We start from the raw sequence: 23,484 nt of genomic DNA, 5'->3' as shown, positions 1-23,484 counted from the left end.
TTTTTAAAATAACTAAAATGCATCTAGATACTTCAGATCTAATTAAAGGTTCGAATTAACAAATGAGAAAACATATATGTCAGCACAAACTTAAAAATAAACAGCAATTTCAGAATTACCAGGTGGGATAGTTTTACAGAAATAGCTTCATTTATCTTCCTTGAATAACCTTTAAAAATGTGAAAGTTAGAGCAAAACTGTTTCATTAAAATCTTCTACCCTCTATTTAACTGCGACATAAGTGATGAACTTATAGAAGGTTTTTTTAGTGGTAGCCTAATTATGTAAACTAATTTTATTACGGGTGGAACAAACTTCTGGCTTGTATTTCTTTGCATCTATAAATATATAAAAAGGTCTGTTGTTGTCTGTTTCAAGTTTCTTCTGTTTTAAATTCAACATTAGACTTTTTTGTCTAAGAAGAAAATCGCATTCATATATTGTGTAATGATTAATGGATTAACATAAAAGTATTTTATTACCGGTGGGACAAGAAGATTTCTTAAGCATTTCTGTTTGTGGGTAAAGCCACAGTGTTTGTGTGTTACACAGGGACATTTTGCAATACATTTATTGAACTGGAATATAATTTACAGTTTTTAAAAATACAGACTTGCATATAATTCAATGGAATGCTTTTTCTTACATGATATCAAAGTCAGAAATCCAAACTCCTATTTCAGTGCAAAAAAAAAATTAACACCTGTTGCATATGGGACAATAGAAAATCAGGGATAAATCGTAAAACAGCGAACGCCAGTAGGGGAAGTTGTCCCCACCCTCGCCGCTCGGCACCTCGGTTGCCTGCTCTCTCTCTACTATCTGCCCCGCTTCAGTGGATCACTGCCTACCGCCTCGCAAATATTTCATATTTTACAACACAACACAATACAACCAAATTGATGTGCATTAGACAACAACCACATACGTACTAAGACATATCCAACGACACACATTGAATTTCTGCAATACGTTATGGCAGTTCCCTTGAACATAAATATATTCATTTTCCCTTCTACCACCAACTTGTCTCAGTAGCCGAGAGGTCTAAAGTGTGTGTGCGTGCATTTCGTTAGGAAGATCAACGGATTGAATACTACCCTCTGCTAAGTCATAAGAAAAAAAAAAAGACACACGAAGCAAAGAAGAGAGAAAGAGAGGCTGGAGAGGGAAACAGGACGAAGTTCCACTTCTGCTTCATAGATGCCGCATTCACTCTTTTTCTTCCACTTTCCTCCACTAGATGTCATCCCACCCTAAACCCCTGTTTCCACTCTTTCCCGCTAGAGTTTGTGGTGAGCTTGTAGGGGAAAAGTGGAAAGGGGTCGTGGGCGGAGCTTAGTGTTCGCTATTTTACGATTTGCCCAAAATCAACATTTTTTAACTGGTTTATTTCCACGTCATTTTTTCTGAACCTACTTGTAGTTGAAAATGCTTTTTGGTGCTCAGCATTACTTAACAATATACTGTATACTTACCATGTGCCATTAGATCAGAGATTTTCCTGTACATGTTCCAGTCACAAAAATATAATTTCTGAGAAGTGTAAGTTATGTATGGGACAAGTGCTTGGTTACATATGGGACACATTAGTATTAAATTATTCCATTCAACTTAATAATAAGTAAAAGATTGTTTCGAAATGTGCCTTACATACCCAAATTTTGGATTCAGTCATCTTAATTTCATTAGCTGGAAGCGCAAATATTGGCACTTATTTTATTCAGCCCTTTCACAAGCATTTCTGTTTTCATTATACGAGCACATACACACAGTGTGATGTTTACATTATATTGGAAAGATTTCAGGTGGGCTCAGTGTTTTTAAACATGGATAATCCTGTTTTGAAATATGAAATGCGCACAAACTGTGCAGGAGTGTGTTAGTGGATTCCACTTTAGTTCTTGCTGTATTCGATTATTGGTTTGTCAAGCTTCTTGCACTGGGTGATGTGGTATCGATCGCAGGTTAGGTCGCACAGTTCACATATACACTCTGGATTGGGGTGGTGGTAAATGTTTGATTTGCAGAGCTTGTGGTGGTAGCCATGTACTGCTATGGAGGTGACAAAGTGGCGAAGTTCTTGATCCGTGTCCGTCCATGATCGGTTTACTATTGCTTCTGTTGAGTAGAACTCCAGCCATATCTCATTTCGTTTCTCTTCCCTTTCTTCCAATAATTTTGCCCAACAGTTTGTGGCAGGCAGGGAGAACTCTAGATGCAGGTCTTCTATCAGAAATGTCTCTTTTGCGAGCTCGTAGACTAGTCTGGAGCGTATTTAGACACACCCAGTGCGGCTTTCAGGAATCGTGCTTTCACTGCTTCTAAGGTACGAAGGTCGGTCTTATTCGGTTTTTCCCATATTAACTCGATCCCGTAGGTGAGGATGGGGACTACTTTCGTTCTGAAGAGTGCCATAGCTGAACTTAGGGAGAGTCTACTCAGTGATCTGATATCGTATATAGCCTTTGTAGCTGCTGCCGCTCTGGATTTGACGTGGATTCTGAAAGACGTCATTGTTGTCTGTAGGGTCATGCCGAGGTATTTGAATGAATTTGTCATGTGTATTGGTTCGTTCTTCAGCAGTATTCTGTCATTAGTTGATATTCGTCCGCCTTTTCGGAAAGTCATCTGCACGGTTTTCTCTAGGTTGATCTGTAGTTCGTTTTCCTCAGCCCATTTCTCCAGTGCCTTAGTTGCTTTTTGCAGCTCGTTTGCGTCATGTGATCCAATGACCCTGTTGTCGGCATAGATGCATATTTTCACTTCCTCCGCTTCCTGTCGTATTCTGCTGACTGAATCATATGTGGCAATGTTGAACAACAGGGGACTGAGTGGATCTCCCTGCAACACTCCGTTGGTCTGTGTAATTTCTTCTGATATGCTGATGTTGTCAGAGACTCAGACCGTGTTATTCCTTAGTATATTCTGAATCAGTGTTATTAGTTCTTTATTCTCTCCTGTCATTGCCTCAAGTTTTGATGAGATGACGTTCCTATTGAGTGTGTCAAAGGCTTTGGTATAGTCAATAAAGATAAAATTGTTTTTTTTAACAAACTGTATGCCTCTTGAATTTTCATTATTAAAATACGCTTCTGTTTTTGTTTCCGCCTTCCAGATCAAAGATTTTTCACACAAACATATTCCTTCTTTCCCAGTCTTATTCTGCTTATGTCATTCCTTCTGGAGAACTGCATCACTTCACTCTTATGTTCTTCACTTACAAGGAGAGGACACGCTCTGTATATCACCGAATTAAATCAGATTTTGTGATATGAAAGTGCAAGACGCACTGTTTAAAGTCATATTGGTATGGGTGGCCAATGACCCCTCGTTTTGGAAATATTGGCTATTGTTTGTGACATACTTCCATTAGGTGCCTAATAGGGAAGTATTACACTGTGTAACAGCCTAGCTCATATGGTTGGGTGCTGAGTTCTTACCCAGGCAACCTGAGTTCGAATCTTAACTGGTCCTATATTTTTTTATTTTAATAATGATTAATATTGTGATCACAGTTGTCTATTTACATACCTGTATCACATTTCTTAATGTATTGAATGCTTCATCATGTTTTAAACAAATTACTAATTAACTAACATTGTATTGTAGATAAAGAATGAAATACTGCTCACGTAGGAAGGTATACTCTATTTTTTTTCATGGAGTGCAGTTTCATAGAAAGGACTTTGCCAACAGACCTTCTACTGCCCACTACTAATAGGTTGTCATAAATAAATGTCTTCCTTACTGTGACGGAAATCTTGTCTCCTCCTGTCAGTAACCAATCACAACTCTCGTTCAGAAGAATTGACAGGTGCCCGTCAAATCCACGTGGAGGCAGAGTTGCCGCATCTTTTCCGAATTCCAAGAATCCCGTCAGTTTCACTGCATAATTTCGAAGGTCATCAGGATTGTGACAACTGTGCAATGTTGGGACTAGGGGACAGGATGGAATTGTCAGAGGTGTTTGTGTAGGAAGTCATAAATCTGTAAGTGGGTGTTCAAAGGAGCCACCGAACTGCACTCCTTGAAATAAAATAAGGTATAAGATGTGTCACTGGTGTCTGTTCTATTTCTGTAGCAGCTATTCCATTTCATTTTGTACCCGATTCATTATGATGTCATAAAAACACACAAAACATTTATATTTCCTCCACCATGCACAGCAAATGAAAGAAGGTTGTCCACAGTCACACAAATTTTTCCGCACTTCTGCTGCGAAACAGATATCCTTCACATTCACAAACACTTCTCGTTCGTTTATCAATTTTGATGCATACCACGCATATTTCAACATGGCTTTGAATATAGGAACTGACAACTGAAAGTGAATTAAAATAATAATAATAATAGTAGTAGTAGTAGTAGTAATAATAATAATAATAATAATAATAATAATAATAATAGTAATAATAATATCAAGCTAGGATTCGAACTGGGGTTGCCTGGATAACAACTCAGCATCCAACCATATGAGCTACGCTGTTACACAGTCTAATGCTTCCCTATTAGGCACCTAACAGAAGTATGTCACAAACAAAAGCCAATATTTCCAAAACGAGGGCTCATTGGTCACCCATACCAGGTATGACTTTAAACAGTGTGTCTTGTACTTTTATGTCACAAAATCTGATTTAATTCGGTGATATACAGAACGTGTCCTCTCCTTGTTAGTGCATCACTCCGTTTCTTTCTTTTCTTTAGATCATTTGTCAAATTGAGATTGTTTTCAGAAAGTATTTTTAATATTAATTATATTTTAATTTTGAATATATTTATCATAAGACTGCATTACTGCATTATTCATTACATTGTGGTTGGGATGTCTAGAATATAATGGTTATGAGAGATGGCTTTTGAATAATGTAATCTTGTGGTAAATATATTTGAAATGAAATTATAATTTTTATGTAACATGAATTTTATTATTTTGTAACATCATTTTAAAATAAATAAGCTAGCCCACTGCTTCAGGATAACGGTTAGCATGCCTGAGCGTAAAACGAGCGGGCCTGGGTTCAAATCCTGGTTGGACAAGTTTATCTGGTTGAGGTTTTTTCATGAACCCATTAAGACCAAATGCTGAGTAACTTTCGGCCTTGTACCTGGACTTGCTTTGTTGGTATTATTCATTTCACTCAGACGCTAGATAACGATCGCAGTTTATTAAGCATAAAATGAACCAATAAAAATACACTAAAATGTGACGTCAGACTATTTTACGTCGAGAGGTGTATTGTGATAGTGCGACCAAGCGTTGAGCTATATCGGAGAAATATTGAACTAAATGTCTTGCATCATGTAATGCCAGCCCTGCCAACCTACGAAAGATTAATTGCGGGAGATGGGAATTTAGTATGGGATAGTCTTTATAACAATAATAATTACACATGTGACCTTGTAACAAAGAAAGAGAATTAACATAGCCATTTTATCAGAACTATAGCCTTTGGAAGTGTACATGCCGCTAATTGTATTGAAGGAAAATACTACATTTTTATTCTTTGATTAACGGTAAAGTTTTTATGCCATTTTTAATTGTATTTTTGGTCCAGTAGGAATACTCGTCTAATGCGCATTTTTTTATTCATGATTTACAGGATGATTGTTTCAAGGAAGATTATTAGTATTTATTTAACCTGGTAGAAATAAGGCCGTCAGGCCTTCTCTGCCCCTCTACCAGGGGATTACAACTATAATATGAAGAATAAAATTACAATTAATGTTAAATTTACAATTACAATAAAAATTAAAGTACGACAAGATTACCTGATTAATGAAAGCTAGACAATTTATCATAGAAGTTAAGAATAAATAATATTTTTGTATTTACTGAATTACAAATTAAACCTAGAATAACAAAATTCTATAGTGATGAAATTACCATATATTGAGATATTTTGTGATAGATTAAGAGAACTATTTACAAGAAACCATGTCTGAACGAGTCTCAATTACTGACCAAGTGCCTAGTAAGTTTGTGTTTGAATTCAATTTTATTTCGACAGTCCCTGATGCTAGCAGGTAACGAATTCCAGAGTCTTGGCAGGGCTATTGTGAAAGAGGATGATTATGAGGAGGTGCGATGGGATGGTATTGTTAGTATTGTTTCATGGCGAGAGCGTGTGTTCAGATTGTGGTGGGAAGAAATATAAGTGAAGCGAGACGACAGGTACGAAGGAATAGAAGAGTTCCAGATTTCGAAGAGAAGGAGAAGTGAATGTAAATTTCTTTTCTTATCTAGTTTAAGCCAACCTATTGTTTCCAGGGATGGAGTAATATGATCATATTTACGAACATTGCTTACAAACGTACACACAATTATGAGCACGTTATCTTTTTTTAATGTAAAGAAAGACCTAAGGATAACTCCAAATTGTGCAGTTTAACCTATATGTTAAAGGTCGCCTAGTGAAAGTAAACAAAGTTTTAAGATAATAATAGTACTAGTGTGGCGAAAATATTAAATGTGAAAGTTACGCGAAACCTCTAATTGATTATTGTGTCAATGCGGAAGAGCGGAAATCTTAAATTAATTGCATGTGAGTTACACATTACGCATTTAAGTTGGTAGGTCTGTAATCTAACCACAAACTATAACAGTGACCTGCTTCCAATATAGCTCATTCCTTTGCTGCACTTCAAACGGCTAATCATAAGATATCACAACACTAGCATTTGTTGACATTAGATTTCACTCTTGAGTTGGATGGATAATGATATTGAAATTGACATGAGTTTCGAGAACTAAATAAGCCATCGGCGCAGCTCAGGCTGCAGGCACAATTTCAGATCTGTTTATATAGTTTAAATTTCACTAATTTTTGGCTGAAAATTGTGGAAGTTTTAAAAGTCATACATATCCCCTTAAATGATTGACCCCAAAAATTATGATGGCTCTCAATATCTTAATTTAATCAATTTCTTTTTTTTGTTTTACGTGCATCTCACAAATCACTCTAAGAAAACTCGTTACATAATCACGACTGGAGAGTAAGGACTACATTTTCACAATCATACAATCAATATTGTCGTTATTATTTTTTCAACAAATACTCAAAAGTACTTAGAGATCACACATGTCGAGCAGGTAGACCCTATTAGTTTCTCGTAACCAATGAAGTGAAGTATTTACATAATAAATAATTGCTTTTAACAAGAAAATGGTTTACATACAATTAACTTTTCCTATTTATCTTTTTGTTCCTAAAACACCCTCCCCTTTGCGATTTGTTCATATGTGTACATGTATATTACATAACTTATGGCGAAGTGCATCAACATCGGTTAAAAACGCAGTAATCATAGATTACGAAACGACGGTTAAACAGTAACCGTGGTTAAAATGTAATTTCTGTGCACCATTCATAATCACCGATTACTTAAACATAGTTAGCTGACACTTCATTTAACCAGAGCAAAGTCTATGATGGTACACTGTTTCTACAAAATGACTAAAGGAAAGCATTCATACCACAGCAAAGATAATAGTCAACATCTAAAAACGACTGCGCTCACTCCGTTCTACATCGAAGTGAACATGTCCTACATTTTCGCGTTGCATTTGTTTGCCTTTGGGCGCTGTTATATTTGCGAGTTGCATTTCTTTGTTTTTCATTGCTGTTAGGTTAAAATCGTACAAAATAGAAAATTGAATGCAAAAATGATTATATCCCAATGTGAGGTTAAGTATCGATAGACTTACTTAATAGATTTAAATATATTATATAATAAAGAAGGAATATCCATAAAGGAAAAGGATGCAGAAGATTAGTAGAAATGTGTGTACAACCCAAGATCCCATTTACACCAGGTTACTGTTCATTATCCTAAGATCCATCCATAACCTCTCTTTGTTCAGCCAGTGACAGAGAAAGAGATATTCAAGTATTCCCTCTTAAAATACAGAAAATAACAGTTGCATAGAATCTTAACATAAGGAGCTGATCAACAGAAGAAATATGACTGTTTTTGAGTTATTGCAAGTGAGCCATTTGTAGATTTTGATAAACAAAATCCCTCCTGAAATTTTCTGTCACCTAATTCCTCGTAAAGATTCTCTCTTTCCACTAAAGGAACTTCACGCCCACGCTCTATCCAAGTAATTCAAGTACTGTACAATAATAATCGTCTTCGAAGTAAACATCTGTGGCTCTGGCCGCCATTTTGCTTTACTTGCTCTACTAATCACTGGTTATCTCCTTTAACCGCTCGAAAATGGCTGGTTATAGATTACTGTGGTTAACCTCCTATTTAAGTCGTAACCGAGGTCGATCCACTGTAAAAATGCTTAACCAGAGGTTAGATGACAATTTTAACTGGTGGTTACAATAACCGACGTTGATGCACGTGGGCATTAGTAATTAGCCCTATTACATAGCCAGAAATTTAGTAACGCAAGTTATTATAATAATTGCTGCCTTTATTCGCTGCATGTGCATGTCCATCCCTGTTGTCTACGTTACAGTGGATGTGCTATGCACCCGTGATCAAGGTTGAGCTCTTCTACCGTGATTGGGAGCTAATATCGTCTCATCCCTGATGTATATGAAGGGAATACCCTTAAAATCTTTTCTTTTTTTTTTTCTCCAGGAATTGGCATGGATTCCTCCGTAACTCCACTGAGGCATGGAGGGCTATCTCTCGTTCAAACAACAGATTTCTTCTATCCTCTTGTGGATGATCCATATATGATGGGTGAGTTGACTCTCAATAAATCTGTTCTTATTCATCACTTCTATACAGGAAAATTAAAAATGAATGTCTGTGGTTCAGATATCTGTAATTTAGTTTCAGAAAATTTTTAAAACCTACAGAGTTTTGATCTCCTACCTCTCAATCCCTCAGTATGTGTCCTTTGTGTTTATGCAACACACATATAGATACAATCCGATTCTGCAGTGTTCCTGGACATTTATTTCACATAGTCGCATAAAAATAAATCAAAAGGTATTGTGTCCGGGGATTTGGGGGGCCAGCAGTATAGAGCAAAGTCATCTGCTCCAGCACATACCATACATCGATGTTGGAATACCCATTTAGGCTTTCTTGAATGTCATTATGAAAGTGTGGTGGCGTTCCATCTTGCTGGAAAATGTAATTAAAACAATCCTCACTTCATTGAGGGAACAGACAATTTTTTTTAGCGTGTTGAGATTATAGTTGCGACCACCATTATTTTCAACAAAAATAAATGGCCCATACATCTTGTGCGAGAAATGGCACAGAAAAAAATTATTTTGATGAATCTCATTTGTGTTAAATAATTACGCACAGACTTTCTGTCCCATATTCGTACATTTTGGGGATTCGCTTTACCACTTAAGGGAACCTGGACCTTGTAAAATAGTGAAATTTTAAATTTTTGGCTTTTTACTGTATTATGATCTCAGAAATTTCCCCCTTTCAACGGTATATGAAACATACACATTACACAGATTTACAAAGGAGTTAACTCTAAAAATGTAGTAAAAATACTCAAATTTGCATTATTTGAAAAAGATCCATAACTTGGGGATTATATGTTAAAATAAAGCGAAAAGTGTCTACAATAAGTTGCAAAAATACCATTACTCTACTCCCAATAGTTCCTGAGAAAAGGTGCTAAAATTATTAATTTAACATAGATTAAGATAAGAAAGTCTGGGCTTCCTTAAGTGAAACATTGCTTCGTCATAGAAAATAACACAGGGCAAAATATTCCATCTTCCTCCATTATTTTTGTATAAAAGTTACATTTTTTCTCTTCGTCTTGATGAAGAGTTTGCTTTAACTGCAACTATAGCATTTTATCAGTTATCTTTTATGTAAAACACGCCACACTCTCATTTGACGATTTGGTAATTTATAACTGGGATTGCAGGTTATGCTAGGAAGATAGTCTAATTTTATTCTCTGCACATTTTCTTCCGATGGTCTTGGTTGACCAGAGCTGTTTTCATCCCCTTTTTTAAATTGTCAGTACCATCTTCAAATGTTATCAGGTGTTGATGTAGTCTGGGATTTTTTTCTAAACTCTGTTGCACTGTGATTACTGATTGTGACCTGGCATACTGCAATATTCAGCAAGTTTTTGCCGAGGTGTCGCCATTTTACTCCACTGTTACTGCACTGCCTAGCAGCTACAATAACAACTCTTTGGCAGTCTGTAAGAACTCACGTCAGGAGAGTTCATCAGTTGATGCAAATTAAACTTTTTTATGTTTGAATCTACCAAGACTCTGCTCCAAAATACAGATACTCATTTTGAATTTTCCTGCATATGAGCCATTCAGAGCAGAAGTGGTGTAAGTCAAAATTGCGTAATGAGGTTTAAAGAAAAAATTCTGTAAAATACAGCGCAAAGTAGCAATTAATATTCAGTTTATTTAAACTATTAGTAGTCAGTGGATAGCACGAAGGGCATATTAATTGCTACTTTGCGCTGTATTTTATAGAATTTTTACTTTAAACCTCATTATCCAATTATGACTTACACCACTTCTGCTCTGAACGGCTCATATATAATTAGATCTAGTGGGGAATGATCGTGTGTGACAGAATTTTATCCATGTGAACCATGTTGGATCTAGTTGTCATCGGAAAAATCGGTCATTTGTTTTTTGTAGTGGTAGTTTGTGATAAAAAGCAAAGAAAATGCATTCACTACATATCATCTGATTATCAGAAATTAAAATTAATTTTTTGGAATAAATTCTGGTAGTGCTATCTTCATAATTTAATTTTTCTCAGATTTTACTAGTTATCACAAATAAGTAAATTACATGGAAGCACTTTGAATTAGATCTGAGCCATTTTCTTTCTGTCATCTTTTTCAACATCATTTATAGTTTTTAATCACTTGAGTGCACATTAAAATGGTTGCAACTCTCACTGAATGGCATTTGATTTAATTCCATTGCATGAGAACCAATAAATAAATTATTCCGTCTTTACTTAAGGGAAAAAAAAAAATTAATCAAGTGCATTCTTGCTGTAGAATTGCTGCACAGGAGGATATTGGCCAAAATTGGTATTAATAAGACTAAGGAATTTCTCTTTAATTCCAGAGTAAATTCTCAACTGTATCCATTTTGCAGTGACTGTATAATGGATAAAAGTCTGGAGGTTTGGAAAGACATCTTAATTATTAATACATGCCGATTTTGGAAGGAAAATATCAGGTTTCACGTGCAGCATTTTCTAGAGTAAAATAAAACAGGAAGAATTTTCTCCAATGAAAAAAAAAATATTAATTTTTTATGTTACTTATGTAATTCTGGTTTTCAGACGAGTTGCAGATCATATCAGTGTGGATCAACATAGAACATCTCTTATAATTTATCTACTTATGAATACAAAAATAAGATGCAGATTTGGAACAGATTTACTAAACAGTAATGGCACTTGTATCCGGAAAAAAGAATTGAAAAAATTTGTACATGCTCCTGGTCGGAATTTGAGGGTGTTCATTGCATTCATCTGTTAATAACCAATTCCCTAAAGCTATCATAAGAACAGTGACTATATGCAATTCTAAGAAATGAATGTTACCTATTTAAAGGTAGTTACAATGGAACTTGGACAAGAATTTAATCTCTTCCCCCCCCCCCCTTCAAAAAAAGAATTCATTTCTTCCTGTGTCAGAAAAATTTACTTGCTCCTTTTTCAAGTCCCTAGCTGAAATTTTTATAAGACATGGACATAAATGATGATGATTCGGTACTCTCTTCCATTGCAGTTTTCTTAGTGCTCTTATTTTTCAGCATTTTGTGTTTTTCTCTGGCTATTTTTGTCTACTGAATTTTAGTACAAATTTCAATAGGCTCAACTACAATAATAATTACACTTAAAAAGATTAAAAATTAAAGTTTAAAAAGTTGTAAGCAGTAAAATATACTTTTCTGTTTATATAATGTAAAATTTATATCTGTGGAAAATTTCAGATCAATAAAACTAGTGTTGTCTTGCGAGAGACCTTTTATTTACATTGGCTAGCAATTAAATACTACTTACTAATTAATACTAATATTGAGAACTAATAAATCCTTATACAGAATTTGGTACAGAATGTACGGACAAGTGCATTAACGTACGGTAAAAATATTAAAAATTTATCTGGTGCTTCTGGTGTATGCCCTCATTTAGGAGGAAAAAGAAGAATGTAAAAATTTCTTAATGATAAATTGTAGACGTTGAAAATTCAGTCATAACCGTCCTTAAGGAAATTGTCAGTGATATAAATGCTAGAAAATACTACTGAATTTTAATGAGATTTGTTTTCGATCAGTAGTATTGTTATTCACACTTCTGTGAAACTTCGATCTATATACAAATAGTAATTAAATATAATAAATGTACAATTTAATAACTAATTTTTCTATTATATCTAATTTGTGTTGGTTCAAACTTGCACTTGCATTTGGTTTTAGTGCATGTTTAAACCAATCGTGTTTACTATAAAACCTTAGAACTTATCTACTACTTTTGAAAATTCTCTAAAATTAACAGTTGTAAATCAATTTTTCTTGTTACTTTAATCATCTATTTCTGTTCCATGACTTTCATAAATATGTTTAATTTTAGGTTCGCTTATACATGGTAACTAACTATTCTAAATAATCATACTGCATTGAGGTTAGCAGTTGTTGACATATATCCAGCAGACTGCAATAGCTGAATCGGTGTTTTTCAATATGTAGGCCAGTCTTACCTCTTGCCAGTTGCTTGTCAGCAAAATTGTTTATCTATACATTTTTCAGCATACACGTAAACATACTTGACACGTTAATTACCTAATCAATATCAATTGCAGTTTCATCATTCTATCACATGCTCTAATTTTCGTTCAGTACTATTATATTTTCTATAGAATCGATGAAGATTGAGCATTGAAGAAAGCAGGATTCTTCCCTACTGTGTATCCATTTGGCCTAGGGGATAAAACCTTTGACTAGAAATTGCAAAATAATAATGTTTCTTCAGAAAAAAAAAATACAAAAAGTACAGTTTCAATTTGTCGCTTTATTATTAAGGGGAAGGATACAATAGAAAGAATGACACATAAAAGGGGAAACGATTGAATTGAAGAGAATGTGTAGAGATAGAAGTTGCTAGAGAGTCTGGGTGGACTGAGGTGAACCCTGTGCCTAACAGCATAATTGGATGAAAGAAGAAAATTATATGTACTGGTAATGAAAACACTAAGAAGGTATACTTGAATTTAGTTTGGATCAAATCTCTGTTAATCTGGTGTGTGGATAAGCTTCAGGGCTTCTACCGCGTTGTCTTAGTGTTATTGGCTGACGTTTCGAAACGTCAGCCAATAAAACCAAGACAACACAGTAGAAGCCCTGAAGCTTACCCACACACCATTTACACCAGCCGCGGAAGCCTACGCTAACACTCTGTTAATCTGCTAGTTCCACACATTTAGTAAATCGAGTACAGATACAGTTGGAGGTAGTTTCCTTTAAAATATTCCTGAGAGGGGGAAAAACATTATTCTTGTCTTATTTACCAATTTCAGTTCATTATTGAATTTCAATTTTGGAAGAGAACCATTACTCTAGGTGTCTTGTGGGGAAAAATGGTGTCCCAAATACTGATCTGTTTGGTTTTATTAATTCTGATGAGAATGTTTCAGGCAAGATAGCTTGTGCTAATGTCATCAGCGATTTGTATGCCATGGGTGTCACAGAGTGTGACAACATGTTGATGCTTTTGGGTGTATCAACAAAGATGACTGAAAAAGAAAGAGACGTTGTTGTTCCTCTCATCATGCGAGGATTTAAAGTAAGTAAAGTATTGAGATTCACGCATTACTTAACCCGCCAGCACACGCACATTATTTTATAGCGGTAGCACACGCGTTGGGTATTTTTTACCCCAAAATAAATAAAGTGTTACTAACAACAAAATATAATTAATACTGAAATGCTATAATTTTATAATTGTTAGGAATATTTTAAAGTAATTTGAACACTTTTCAATTTAACAATTAATCATATGAATACTAACTTTGAGTGAAAGTCTTCCACAGAAAAACACCACAATATTATATTTCTTATCTCAGTGCTAAAACAAATGTAAAAATGAAAGAAAAAGTATTTATGGGCATCACTCGTCCACTCACTCACTCACTCACTATCACCACTTCCGGTATCAGCACACTCCTCACAAGAAGGCACCGAATGTTCTTTACAAATCATCTTGTTGCACCTATGGCATGAAGTATTACTTTCACGATCCTTCTTCCTAGGACATACCTCACATCGACTTGAGGACATCTTCATTCGTTACTGTGTTGGTTGGGTTAGTTCCTCCACACCATTCATTCTTCGAATAGTGGATCTGTTTCCAAAGGCAAATTCTTCAATGTCAACCGATGAGCCAAATGATTTTTCACCAATCCAAGACACAGTTCCTTCATAAATGATCGGCAGATGATTGGTCCTTGTGAAGTAGCATTGTTAGTTTTATAAATAACTAGAGAATTAATTGCTGTGATTTTGAGAAGACCAAAATACACAGTAAGTGGCCAACGTCGGGATTTCCTGGACACGCTGTAGGTACCGCATAGTTCATCCACTACATCAATGCCTCCTTTAGTAGCATTGTAAAACATTATTATTTCCGGTTTATTTTCCTCTCTGGTGTCTGGATCAATTGCATCATCATAATGCATAGTGGAAGCTACCAGAACAACTTTTCCTGGTTTTGGAACATAGGAAGTGAGAGTCAGTCTATCCTGGCATCCAAAAATACTGGAAAATTTTTCACACCTTTTCTGCACAAATTCAGGAGGAATTTCACGTTTATTTAGTCTTACAGTTCCAACACAAGTTAAGTTGTGATCACTGAGAAGTTCTTTGGCAAGTGGCACACTCATAAACCAGTCATCAAACGTAACATTTCTTCCAGTTCCACTAATATTAGTAATCAGCCATTTGACCACATCAGATGGAGAATTTGATTGACGGTATTGGCCTTCTGGTTGCATACCACAGTATATTTCCAAGTTCAACACATAGAAAGTGCGGGAATCAGCTAGTCCAAATATTTTTATGCCATATTTGGCTGGTTTGCTTTTGATATACAGTCTGAATAAGCAGTGTCCTCGAAAGGGCTCCAATTTTTCATCGATAGTGCAATATTCAGCAACTGTATAACTTTTCTGGAAGTTCTTTATGATAGAGTCAAAAACACTTCTAACTGGAGCGAGTCTATCAGTCGCTTTTCTAATTTATCTTGTAGTAATATCGTCGAAACGAAGGCACGCAAAAGAAAGAAGAATCTGTTTATTCCCATTGTTGCTGGAAACAAAGGAATTCCTGTTCCATCAGTTGTCCACATATCTTTAGCGTTGAGTTTAGCTGACCGCAGCACACCAGCAAAATATAACAGACCAAAAAGTGCTTTTATCTCAGTCTGATCAGTTATCGAAGCATCACGTTCGCGAACGAAGTTGTTCTGGATAGATCTGATATAAATATTTGTGTACGTGACAATATCATCTATGATGTTATCATCTATTAGACATGACCAGGTTTCTAGTGGTAACTTTGCTTGGCGAGCTTGTCCCTTACAGCCCAGAAGGTGAGTAACTATATTGCACGCTCTGGTCTTGACATTTCAAGGTGGTACACTCTTCCTCCAAGAAGTCCCGTCTTTACCTTTGTATGTAGTAAACTGAGATAGTGGAGCGTTGTCGTCACAGTCGTCATCACTACTCTCTGCTTCCTGTTCCTGTTCTGTATCGGTATTATGTTCAGTTTCCGAAATATGATCATCTTCATCTTCCAATTCACCTTATATAATTTCTTGTTCGTCTTCTTCATCCAACCAGCCTACTATTTGACGACTTTGTCTAGACTCTTAAGTCCATTTTGAAATGTAAAATACAAATGGAACACTATCAAAATTATTCGCTACTACTGCTTCTTAAGCACACGCTCGGGGTATTTCTTACCTGGTCTTTATATAAACATGTGTAAACTTGTGCAGCCACAAGAAAACTAACTCAATCATACGTACAACAATGCACAAAGATCTGAAAGAAAGATACTGAAAATGCGGGACGAATTAAAAATTGATGGACAGTGTTGCCAACAAATAAAATAACGCCTGGGTGTTTTTTTACCCCAGCGCGTGTGCTTACAGGTTAATAAAGTGTGCTGTCTCAAGTAGCTAAGAGTTCACTTTGTTCCTCAGGCATTTAGTAGACTTTTATTTTCAAGTTTTTTACTTGGTTATTTAACGATGCTGTATCAACTACTAGATTATTTAGCGTCGATGGGAGTGGTGATAGCAAGATGGTATTTGGCGATTCGCCATAGATTACCTGACATTCGCCTTATTGTTAGGGAAACCTCGGAAAAAAACTCAACCAGGTAATCAGCCCAGGTTCGCACCCAAGCACAACTCCAGATTGACAGGCAAGTCCCTTAGTCGACTGAGCTATACCGGTGGCTTGACTTTTATTTGAAGTTGTTATACTGTATTTTGTAATTGTCCGTGTTGTTTAGTTGCTCCAAAATTAAATGCTTTATTTTCAAGAAATTTTGGCTCTGTTTAAGAAAGTAAGGGCAGTCAATTTTACCGAAAGTGAGAATTCTGAATAGGTTCATGCAAGCTCATTCTGTTTCAGTAAATCACTAGGAAGGTGTGTCAATTTGTGAGCTTGTGATATATGAATTTGTCAAATATTAATTGAACGTAACAGTCCAGTCCAAACTCAGGTGCTCCCTAATTTTCTTACAGTGATATTTTATTCTTGATTGTTTCATATAGTTATCCTTGAAGCAACTTTATTTTGTGTACATTTAACCAACTACAGCTATTTTTAAAAGTAGGCCTAGTATTGTTTTAATTTCATTGATCGGTTGTCATTGCTGCTGTGTGACATTTGGTGGGAAACAAGTGAAATTCACTGCAGGCAGTTCAAAGTCTGTGTTAAAAATACTTCTCATATTAGTGTCAAAAATAATTTTCATATCCTACCATGTAACACACTTGTCTAGTGTTGAAAGAGCTAGTTTTTGGAATGGCTGTCTAAAAAATTGTATTTTGTATTTCTATATGTATTTGATTAATGCAAAAAGGAACTCCTGCTTTCAGTAAAATGTGGATAAATTTAAATTGTGAAGTACTGTAGTATTATAAGTTATGTTACAAGCAAGAGGTTCAATGCAGTGATTTGCTTTGCATGAAAGTCTGGAAATATAGATGATTACGTAACTTCCTTTTTCTTCTTTCATAAATAAGGATTCTGCCCTGGAAGCTGGTACAACAGTGACAGGAGGACAGACGGTTGTGAATCCTTGGTGCACAATCGGAGGTGTTGCTTCAACAGTTTGTCAGCCTAATGAATACATAGTGTAAGTTAAATGGATCATTCTGTACATAATATAGTAGATATTGATGGTACAGAATTGTCGTCTGTCTAAATTTGTGGAAATGTCTACTGTCATTAAATGATTATACTATTTGGTGATGGCAGCGGAAACATTAATGTAATTGTGGCTTGCATTTCCTGTCACATTGTTTCAAATGTGTTGATATGGATTGACATACAGAACTACAGTAACAAATCACATGCATTTTTTTAGAATATGTATTATATGACTTTCTTGTGTTAAATTCTATCGTACCAGGTTTACATGTTTCGACCTTTTATGGGTCATCCTCAGAACTGATCGTTGTTGGCCTTGGCGCCTCTTGTTTTGTTTCCTGTGAGGGTGTGTTCGTGTAGTGTAATGTAGAGTCAAAGAGTGTGTGTGTTCTGAAATTGAATTATGTGTTGAGAATTTCATTGGGGTGTGTTTTTGTGTGTGTGTCTGTATATGTCATATTGTTCTAGTGTGTTTAGTTTCTGGCTTTTTGGTTGGATGTGTAGAATTTCCATGTCTGTGTTGATGTCTCTGTAGGCGTGGTTGGCATTTGTGATGTGTTCTGCATATGTGGAGGTGTTTTGTAATTTTGTTATGGCTGTGATGTGTTCTTTGTAACGTGTTTGAAATAATCTGCCTGTCTGTCCTATGTAGAAGTTGTTGCAGGTGTTACATTTGAGTTTGTATACGCCTGTGTGGTTGTATTTGTTTGTTTCTGTTGTTTGTGTGTTGATTTTTTTGTAGAGTGTTATTTGTTCTGTATGAGATGTTGTAATTTAATTTCTTGAATGAGGTAGTAATTTTGTGTGTGTTTTTGTTTTCGTATGTTAGTGTGATGTATTTTTTGTGTTCTTGTGTTTGTGTTATATTCTTATGTTTTTTGTGATTGTTTTGTCTTACGTATTATGTTGTCTATTATGTTAAGGTTGTATCCGTTTTCTTGTACTGTGTATTTGATTGTGTTTAGCTCTTCGTTGTAATCTTGTTGGTTCATTGGTATGTTGAGTAGTCTGTGTACCATTGTTCGGAATGCAGCTTGTTTGTGTTGTGTGGGGTGGTTGGATGTGTTGTGTATGTGTTGTTGTTGGTTTTCTGTATACTTTGAATGTGTGATTGTTGTCTACCTTTGTTATTGTGATGTCTAGAAAATGTATGGATTTGTTGTTTTCAATTTCTAATGTGTAGTGTAGCTTTGGGTGTAGCATTTTTTTAAAATTTAAACGAAAACGACCTTCTATTTTCTGCGAGCAGTGTCTTATTGGAACATATTCGAAAATAAATTACATCATTGCTGTTGAATTCATTCTTCATCTTTGCCAAACGTTGCTACTTACTACGCAGAATTTCACCATTCTTGCAGAGTGAAGAGTACGTTGTTTCCTATCCAGCAAACACTGTAGTTTTGCTTAAATACATTTACCAACTTTACCACGTGCAGCAGTCTTTAACTAACTTTTCACAAATTAAAGACCATCACAGAGTTTAGCACCAGTTTCTTCTAATAGGGATATCCTGAACTAGCACCAACAGATAACGTGTGTGTACTTTGAGGGATGCGCTTTGCGTGTGCATTTGTTTTTCAATATATAAACATTGACAGTCTTACTAATAAACCGTGTATAGTTTTTATTCTAGACTTATGCACAGTTGAAACAGAAATCTTTACTAATAAACCATGGAGAGGCGATGGACGTATAAACAGCCTGTAACTATACAATGGGAATTGCTTTGCAGTAGTTATATACACGAAACCCCTTGTTTAAGCGTTGTATATAGAGAAAAATGGCCGCCCCTCTAACAGCTGTTCGTATCGACTGTCATTTTATGATGATGGTTGCCTAGTAACCAAAGAGCACAGAATAATTAGAATAATATTACTGTAGCTTGTACTCTTTGACCAAAATATAGTATGGTAATCGATTAGAGCCAGTTGTACTATCGATACTTAACACGCCACACTAGAGCGCTCTACTGGATGCAATAGAGAACCTCAGATATTCTATTATCTTTCGTAACGAAGTAGTGACGAAACTATAATGTAGCTGTGTAACAGTTATACTGTTACACACGACGTATATAGTGATTATTAGTAAGGAATTTACACACGACTTATAAACGAGTTACTCATTGTATAAGTATAAGACAGTTAAACGTCTGTATATAGAGTTTTTATTAGTAAGACCGTGAGGATTTACGTAGTGTATTAGTATATTAAATACTCTTAAAAACAACTCAAAATGCCAAATTTTTGTTGTGTTCCTCTATGTAAAAACCAGGGAAAGCTTTTTTCCTTCAATAAGATCCCGAAAGATTCTGAATATATGCATCCAATCTTAAATAAATATAACTAATTAAATTGCGTCTATTAAACAAAAAGAACTACTTCAAATAAGGAATTACTGGCTACAGTTTCATTTTGGACGAGGGCAAAGAAAAAAAATTAATAAAAACATATGCAACCTCGACAGCAAGCTATGTTAGCTTATATTGTATGCAGTACTTGTAGGAGTCCCCGAAATTTACGCCTCTATTTTACAATGGAACAATACTTGGCCTACAGTAAACTCTCGATGAACTGGGATGTTTATTATCTAGGACGATCCGTACAGCTCGACCAAGTTAAGTCTGCGAGCCGAGAGGGGAAGTTGGAGGCAGTTCTGTAGTGAAAGGAGGCGGTAACGAGAGGAGACCAGTACAGTCTCGTATGACAGCAAAGTTTTCCTACTGCGCTTCAGTTCATAGAGCGGTAACAATTTAAAATGCTTTGAAATAGACTGTACTTCTACTTCTGCTTGACAGTGAGGTTTAGCGTTCTGATTGCCAAGCGTGGGTGTAGGAGAGAAAGTTGCATGAGGGGGGGAGGCTGGGAGAAAGCGTAACTGTTGCCTTTATCTGAAGACAAGGACAAAAAATGCGTGCGCTCAGTAGTGTATTTTAAACGATGTGCACACGTTGAAATCTGAACGTCAAGTGACCTATGTGGCAACTGTGTTTTGCCTCTATATTCCATCCTGATATCCCCACTCGCAGACTTGACTTGGACAAGCTGTAGTAAAAAAAAATACATAAGCCTATAAATAATACAGTCTATGTAACTATTGAAACCATGTTTTCAATTCTAATTTTCAAAATCATCATACATAGTATTCAAAACTGCATGTCCTTAACCTACAAAACGCACGAATAATCATGATACTACTGCTGTCATATATCATCCTATTAAAAATTGCAATTGATCTTTCTCCAATTAGAGAAAAATGTACGAGAATTCAGGCCCGATAGTTCTTTTGCTATTAAAAAAAAAGACATTGGTGGCTGCATATCTTGTTTATCGTGTACGGTACCTAGGTACAATACTTATGGTTAAAGAGGCAATATTCACCTTTGACAAAGATACTTTTTTTTTTCCTCTCCCCCCCCCACCCCCCGTGCACCTTGTTCTCAAAGTTCTCGTTTAGTTCATGAAAATTCAATTTACTCGTATCTATACTGTTTTCGCTGTAAGAAAAATCCTAATGTAAACATAAGCACGTTGCTGTCATACTCGTGATTAGTTCCCAGTCGAAACACTCGCATGACCCAGGAAAATATAGTTCGTATTTGGAAACCATAATCTTGTGTTATTTGAAAATAAAAAAAATTAAATTCTAGTTGTTAAATACGATGTAACATACAAACTTCACTCATATGTAAAACGCTATGTAAAAGAAAAACTACTTTTATATTTTGTTATGTACTATGAGCGCGGATGAATACCAACAGTAATACGGAGGTAGTCTGTTCTTGTAACAAGCTGGCGTCACTTGAGTCCATAGTTGTTCATGTAAGCACGTGGTACTCATGTATGGCTTCTGCATCCTCGGTGTGTGTGGTTATTAATCATAAGAGTGGAAACCCTCTCAAAAGTTGAGGAAAACAAATAGTCTTAAATGTATATAATAAGTTAAGTGACTTGAATCCAACGTTATCTATTCAGAGCAAGTCAATCAGACCGCATTTTCCAGCTGGAAGGGATAACTGATGCTGTTGTGGACCGTCTCGTCATAAATGCTGCCAACGATAGTTCTGACGACTCCGATTGGAAGGATTAACTCCTTTGTCTGGCAGCGATTGACCTTACACCTAAGTTTAAAATAATTTAATTACAGTAATTATAACGTAAATGTTTTCTAAGCAAACGAATGCGTAGTAGTGAGGTTAGGCCTACTTGATGAGTAACAGAATGTACAACAGTAGGCGGGGACATGTACTGAGAATCTATGGCGCCAAACAGTGGCCAATGAAGCCTCACTTCAGTCACGTGCTATTGTTTACATTAGGATTTTTCTTACAGCAAAAAGATTATATATTCTTCATACTGCAGACTTTCCCATCTATCTCTTAAGGGGAATAGCTCGGTATTATAGAAGTTTACGCTATTATTTATTGTAAATTAAATTAGATCATGAGGTAAGAAAATGCTGAATTATAATATTAAATTATACTACGTTATACAAAGTAATTATGAATATAATTTTGACACGCGCAGAAAACCAACAATTGGGAGAATGTAATGAACTGTAGCATATGACATAATATAGCTCTGTCGCATTGAACGCTTCTGCTATCTAACGGTAACTTCCCATAAGATATCCCTATTGTGTAATTTTTTTAGAAGCAGATTTCTGTGAATACAAAGGGAAGTTTACAGTGGAAACAAGAAAAGAGGGGGGGGATATGACGTTATTTATATCCAGGCCCTAATTATAAAGTTTCCAAGTGACAGAATGCTGATAGTGTGTGAACATGAAGAGCCTCAGTTTTACCAATAAGAAATCTTCATGCTCGTGCTAAGATGGGACAAATGTACAAGGTGCATCCAGAACGTAAGTTTCCCGATTTTTTCCCCTTGAAAGTAAACGTAATTAGCTGTGTCAATTGCGCATGCGTAACAGATCTATGACGTATCAATCATATGCCAGCCGGACAGGTCCCGCCTGGTGCCAGTAGTGTGGCAGCAGTGGTCCGAAATGGAAGCTCTTATTCCTTCTCCTGCCGCCTGCGAGGTTCGGTCGGTGATAAAGTTCTTTAATGCACAAAGCATTGCGCCAATTGAAATTCATCGGCAGCTCTGTCAGGTCTATGGGCCCGAACATCATGAGTAAGCAGATGGTGCGTCGCTGGTGTAGGCAGTTTTCCGAACGTCGTCAAAGTGTCCATGATGATGATCGTGTTGAGCTGGTGCGGCAGTGCATCATGGAGAACCGTCGCTTCACGATTACAGAGCTGAGCAGCAATTTTCCGCAGATATCGCGATCCTTGTTGCATGAGATTGTCACTAAGCACCTGCTGTTCAAAAAAGTGTGTGCCAGGTGGGTGCCGAAAAACCTGACACCCGAACACAAAATGCAACATTTAGGAGCAGCACTGACATTCCTGCAATGGTATCACGATGACTGCGACGAGTTCCTCGACAGGATCGTCACGGGCGATGAGACTTGGATTTCGCACTTCACCCCGGAAACCAAGGAGCAGTCAATGCATTGGCGGCATAGTGGATCTCTGGTCAGGACGAAATTCATACTGACGCTGTTGGTACGGAAAGTGATGTGCACGGTGTTCTGGGACAGAAAGGGCATTCTGCTCATTGACTTCCTTCCAAGAGGTGAAACAGTGAACGTTGACCATTACTGTGAAACACTGCGAAAATTGCGACGTGCCATTCAAAACAAGAGGCGTGGAATGCTTACTGCAGGTGTTGTGCTCCTCCATGACAATGCTCGTCCACATATGGCTCGGCGCACAGCAGCTGTTTTGACGGAATTTGGCTGGGAGTTGTTTGATCAACCATCCTACAGTCCTGATCTTGCTCCCAGCGATTTTCACGTTTTCTTGCACCTCAAGAAATTCCTGTCCTCCCGGTGAGTGTTTTGGCAACGACGAAGAGCTGAAGACGTCTGTCACACGCTGGTTCCATTCACAGGCAGCAGAGTTCTATGACAGAGGGATACAAAAGTTGATCCCACGATACAAGTGTCTCAATTCTGATGGTGGCTATGTTGAAAAATAGCTGAAACATTGCTGTACCTGTTGCCAATAAATGTTTTCCTGAAAGTGTGTGTTCTTTTTTTTT

The 23,484-nt window shown here is 36.3% G+C and overlaps 1 pseudogene; it reads left to right on the top strand.

The window, feature by feature from the left end:
- Nucleotides 1–23,484, top strand: part of LOC138708105 (inactive selenide, water dikinase-like protein) — a 56,371-nt pseudogene that overhangs the window by 9,524 nt on the left and 23,363 nt on the right.

Source organism: Periplaneta americana, chromosome 10 (assembly GCF_040183065.1).
Source record: "Periplaneta americana isolate PAMFEO1 chromosome 10, P.americana_PAMFEO1_priV1, whole genome shotgun sequence".
NCBI classification, from domain to species: Eukaryota; Metazoa; Arthropoda; class Insecta; order Blattodea; family Blattidae; genus Periplaneta; species Periplaneta americana.
Note: the sequence above shows the minus strand (reverse complement) of the source record. Positions and strands in the feature narration are given on the sequence as shown.